Below are 6,246 nucleotides of genomic sequence, written 5' to 3'. Positions count from 1 at the left end.
ACATGGAATATAAAGGGAAAAGAAGAAACACAGTGCTGTGTCAGCGTTAGACATATAGATATATCCTTGCTTTTAATACATTTGAAGGTGGGTGGGAGAGGTGCTTCTCCGCGTAGTCTACGGTCTCTTTGGGATCGCTAAAGCTTTTCCTCACATCACCATGGGTCACTAACAGCTTTGCAGGGTATAGCAGTCTGTACCTGACGCCGGTCATCCCACGTAGTCTTCCTCTCATATTTGCAAATGCGGCTCTGCGTTTCCAACAGAGGGAGGGAAATCTGGAGGATGTTTATTTTAAAAACCCTTATACATCAGGTTCTTGTTCTCTGCAGCTTTCAGCAGAATTTCCTCACCAATGTGGTAGTAGTGCAATCTCAAGATGATGGGCCGAGGAAGATGACTTTGTTTGGGACGCTGGCGATTCGCTCTATGTGCTCGATCGATGAGTGGCTTCTCCTCGAGAGATAGCGCCTCCGCCAACAGGTGTGAACCAACTCAGTCATCTTGGGTCCCTCTGTGCCTTCTGGTATTCCTGCAGTTCTTAAATTATTCCTCCTGGAGTGCCTCAAGAGCTCCACATCTCTCATCTAACTTCTTTACCTCCGCAGACAAACGCTCCACAGTGGCCTGGAGAGTGGCGATGGTGTCAGAGTGGTTCGAGGCACAGTCCTGCAGTTCAGTCAAAGTGTTATCATGCCTGGCCACGTCGCTTTTTATGTCCGAAATTGAGGGCTGGATGCTCTGGTTCAAGGATGATATCTCGCCTCCTATGGTGGTAGAAATCTCTAATATGCAAGTGTCCAGTGCTAGTTAGTTAGTTCTAGTGGTTAGTGGGGCTTTATTTGATGATTCTAGTGTGTGTTACATTGTTGTCATATTGTTGAGTCGCAGAGCTGTACAGTGTTACAGTTTCTGTAGAGTCTGGTATAAGGAACTCAGATCCCTCTGTGAATAATGTTCACTGAAACTGATCTGTAGTTAATGAACTAGTCAGGATTTACACTAGAGAATGTTTCTGCCATTACATGGCCTGTATTTGTAGAGCGCTTTACTCGTCCCTAAGGACCCCAAAGTGCTTTTTTGCCCAAGGACACAACGACCGAGACTGTCCAAGCCGGGGCTCGAACCGGCAACCTTCCGATTACAAGACGAGCTGCCAACTCTTGAGCCACGATCGCCCCACATATTGTTGTCTTTTGTTGCAGACACCAAGTGTTGAGATCCTGTCTCAACCTCCTACATTCTTCCAGCAGGTTACACATTATTTTTTGTATTTGGAATCAAATATATGTGTCAGTTGGGCCTAGTGCAGGGGTCAGCAACCTTTAACACCCAAAGAGCCTTTTGGACCCGGTTTCCACGCAAAGGGTCAGGGTTCGGGAAAACACTGGGAGCCGCAAATACTTTGTGACATCTAAAATGAAGATAACACTGTGTATATTGTTTTTACCTTTATGCTTTGTGTGAACAACTACAGTGTGTTGCTTATGAAATCCATGAAGTGCTACAGAGAAAATTACATTTGATTTATGTAATGAACACATTTTGAGCTCTTAAAGAAATATAACAAAGGAAAGCTGAACTACAATGATCCATGTAGCAAACACAAACTGTTATATCGCCTTTGGGCTTTTGGAGCCTTGACCTGACTTTTAAAAAAAGCGCGTTCATGCAAACATCGTCGGGTCTGCCGTGATATGTTTACAACGGGACTTCTGCTCCTGAACCTCTGCGCACAGCGTCTGCAGGTAAGGTAACTTTATTTAGGTAACTTTATTTAGGTAACTTTATTTATACCCAAAGGCAAGGTAAATTTGCTTTACAGGAAAATGACAGCATTTGACATCCCTTTAAAAACACACATACCTAGTAAATATATAAAGCTCACTGTGACACATACTTTAATATTTCGAATCAAAAACAGTTCTTATTTAATTCAGTGACAGCAACGGGGACAAAGCTGTTTTTATAACGCTTTGTCCTGCATCTCGGAAATAGAAACCTCCGTCCTGAGGGAAGAAGCTGAAATTCACCCCTTAGAGGATGGGAACCATTTTTAAGGATTGATAAAGCCATCCTCTGTACCTGCTCAGAGTACAGGGAGGCTAAACAAGACTGTGGCTCACCTATCAGACGACTGGACCATCTCACTATCTGATTCAGAGAGTTTTTCTCTGTGACAGAGGTCTGACCGAACCATGCCACCAAACAAAAGGATAAAACAGACTCAATAAAAGAACGATAAAACAAAGTTAAAATGTTTTGGTCAATGTGGAAATGAACAAGTTTCCTAAGGCAATAAAGGTGCTGGTGACCCTTTTTACAAACTGATTTGCAATTTTGATCAAAGTTCAGTTTTTCATTGATTATGGTCCCAAGATATTTATATGATTGCACTTGCTCTATTTTCTGACCTTTAATTAAAGTGACTCCGTGCCCATTTTGTTGTTTCCTAAAATCAACAACCATGTCTTTTGTTTTAGATATGTTCAGCTGGAGATAAGACTCCTCCCACCACTGAACAAAGTCATCAATGACTGGGCCGTGGTTAGTTTCACCCTCTTTCAGTAAGCTGACAATAACAGAGTCATCTGCATATTTAATAATGACCCTGTTTTCATGCCTGCCCTGACACATGTTTGTATAGAGAGTGAATAATAAGGGCGATAGGACGCAGCCTCGAGGAGAACCTGTGGAGGAGAACACTGGGTCAGACAGAACCCCATTTATTCTCACTCTTTGTGACCTGTCAGTTAGAAAATCTAAAATCCAGCCCAGCAGGTTTTTCCTGATTTCAAACTGTTCTAAAAGTCTTTTAATTAAAATATGGGGCTGTGTTGTATTAAAAGCCGAAGAAAAATCAATGAAAAGAAGTCTTGCAAAAGTCCCTTTACTCTCTACATGTTTAAGAATCAGATTTAGTAAAGTCAAAAGTGCGTCCTCCACTCCTCTGTTGGGCCTGTATGCAAACTGCATTGGATCCAGCTGACCTTCAGTCTCTTCATAATCACATTTCTGCACAGCACGCTGAACATGGATGAACTGAAACTCCCAGCATCTGACTGAGGAAAAGCACAAATCATTCTCACACTGACTCCTGCTTGATTTTAGATTTGCTTTCAAATCCTCACACTTTCATATGAAGCACTAAATGGGCTCCAGACTGTTTATCTCAGCTTCCTGTCAAACACACTGCTGCTCACACCGAGGCTCAGTTTACTCCTCCAGCCTGGCTTAACCTGCTGTCTGTTAAAAACAGTCCCACACTCCTCTGTTTAATCCTTCTGATCAGACTCTTTGATTTTGTATTGTTTTTACCTGAAGTTGTGTTTTTGACATGGTTCTGTCTGTGAAATAAACCTCACACACACACTGCTACAGTCCTTCATACACTTAGAAACGAAGCTGCTCCTTTCCTCAGTGCTGACACATAAAGAAGAGTTGCTTTTATATCCAACACGTCTCTGTTCCAGAAAACAGCTTCAGCAGCCTCTGAGTCTGAACTTGGAGTTGGTTATAAGCCACAGGCCTGTGTGCACAGCAATGAGGAAATATAATGCAGTAAGTGAAACATGGATGTGTGGAACAGATTATCCCAAAGGTTGATTCTGTTCATCTGGACGTTCTCAGTGAAACATTTGGTCTCTCGGTCAGGTGACTCCTTTAGTCTCAGCTGACTGCAGGTTTCCAAACCTTTGTCACTGGATCACTCACTTCATCTCCAACGTGTCCCTGACACAGACAGCTGGAGCCGTTACAGCAAAATCATTGATCATCGTTTTTAGAACATTAGCTGGTGTTGGTGGGCAGGCTAGCAGTGCTAATTGTTAGCACTAGTTCTGCTGCTCTCCCTTTGTCTCTGTTATTGTTGGTCTTTAGTGAACAATAGAAAGTGTCTTCATGAGACTGTTGCCTAATGTTCAAATGTAGATAACACCACCTGCACCAACCTGTTACACAGCACAACCCTCTGGTGTAGCTTTGGCTGGAGCACATATTGGCAGCTCCAGTGACATCACCACTCCATGGTGACATCATCTCTACAGACTGTGGCTGTTACATATCCTCACCTGGTAATAATAAGACTGTCCTCAGCTGCACACAGCTCCAAGATGAACAAACTGAAGTAAATACAAATTAGAGTTACCATAGATTGAAATCTTGTAATCAGAGCTAATTCTTAGTGAAACTCTCACAACATCATATCCTGATCCTGGGTTAGTGTCTCGGTCTCAGATCACAACATCAGCACAGGCTTGGCTTGGGTGAGGTATTGAGTGGTTCTTGTCCATGACAGCTGCAGGTACAGTGCCATCAGCCATGCTGCACCACATGTCTGCCCAGGAACATTAGTGTGGCTGAGTCTCATGTAAACATTGTGCTAAAGTGGTGGGAAAGTGGCTGCAAGCTGGCTGCACTGTGTCCAATACTCTCAGTATGATATCCACAAACCTCTGAGTGTCACAGAGTGGGCCTGTGCTCAGCTCACTGTGCCCCATTCAATTCTACTTGCATAGTTTTACAAGTAAAATTAAAAGTTGCTCAATGATAAGTTATTGTAGTAACAACTAAGTCCATGGTTATTATTTGTTAATAGTAGCTTAAAGCTTCTGCACCAATCATGGAGCACCAGGTTTAGAGCATGTGGATCTACAAAAGTAAGTCCCAGTAAGATGGGCTGAGCCTTACATACTAGAAGAAACATGTCATTCCCAGCAGATGAAGCGCCCTTTAAAGCAGGATCTCACTTTAAACCTAAAGAACTTGCTATGAGCATGCAGTGCATTCATGGTTATTATTCATACGATTGTGGGGAGCTAATAAAGTGCAACTATCACATTACATTTTATTATTAAATTGTTGTTAACAATCCCTTCACTTCTGCTTATCTAATTCATGGTTGCAGGATGGCTGACAGCTTCCATTAGGCAGGAGGTAATGTCCATTCTGGCCACAGTGCAACCCACAATGTGTAACTGACACTATTATATTGCATTATGTCACATTGTTACATCTTTTTAATAAATGATGACAGTCAGCTGAATTTGCTGCCCCCTTGGTGGAGGACATCAGGATCAGCAGCTCCATCACAAACACCACAGAAGAAGAACAACACTGGATCAGATTATCTGGACGTGTTTGACAGGGACAGTGTTCATGTTCATGGACATCAGGACAAAAACAGACGATGGAAACCTGCCAGATTTGAGCTAAACTGCTCGTTTCCATGTGTAGTCCCTGGGAGGTCACATGACCAACAAAGACACACAAGCTGTGTCCCAAAACGTCGGCTGCATCCTCCGGAGGCCGCATTTGAAGGCCGATGACGTCACAGCCAGGCGACGAAGGCTGTCCCGATTCCTCGACTCCTTCAAATGCGTCCTTCATTCCCCCGAGTTTGAAGGATGGGTCGGGTGTGTCCTTCGTGGCCCACCATATCCCAGAATTCATAGCGCGGCCCAGCCAAATTTCAGCTGCCAACAATGGCGGCCGCTACTAAGTTTTAAAATTTAACGAGGGAGTACTACTTACTTACAATGAATTCCTTACACTATATAATTTTCCCGTCAGTGTTGGGGAATTCTCAATGGTGCTTGGTGCCATACCCTCAGGGACTTTAATGTTATATAAAAACACTGACAGCTCAATATCTGCCTCAGTCACTCTCCCTGATCCAGCTGAGTCAGCAGTGGGAAAAATCTGCTTTTCACAGGAACTTGGTAACAGCAATAAGAGAATACGTAGTTTATTCCAAGAAGATATCATGTCTCTCCCATATATAGAATATCTTACTGGAACCGACATGTTCCAGATATCACCTGGAAGACAGTCTGGATGATCCCATAAATATCTAATTGTGAACAAGGTGAAGGAAATCTCCTATAAAATTCTTCATAAATGTGACCCAGCCAGTCACTATATGGTAACATTTAAAAGAGACATAAATACTAATTGAACTTTCTGTGGGGATCATCCAGAAACTGTGGCATATCTCTTTTGGTTCCTCTACACAGAGAGTCTGGAAGAATTTAGCAGTTTTGTTATTGTCCATATTTTAAGGGAGTTTTCTTTACGATGGGAAAATGTTTTATTCTGTTTCTTTAAGTTCCCCAGGAAGAATGATAAATGTTTTTTTTATAAAATATTTGTTAATACTTTTAGCTATTTTATATCCATGAATGTAAGTTTATTAATAAAACACCATATTTCTGCCTTTTTATAACGATATGAATTGTACATACAATC

The sequence above is a fragment of the Rhamphochromis longiceps genome, unplaced genomic scaffold, assembly GCF_057381845.1.
Source record: "Rhamphochromis longiceps isolate RC_006_pf unplaced genomic scaffold, R_longiceps_female_GT1.1 unmapped_scaffold_4, whole genome shotgun sequence".
In the NCBI taxonomy this organism is placed as follows: Eukaryota; Metazoa; Chordata; class Actinopteri; order Cichliformes; family Cichlidae; genus Rhamphochromis; species Rhamphochromis longiceps.
This window is presented reverse-complemented; position numbering follows the sequence as displayed.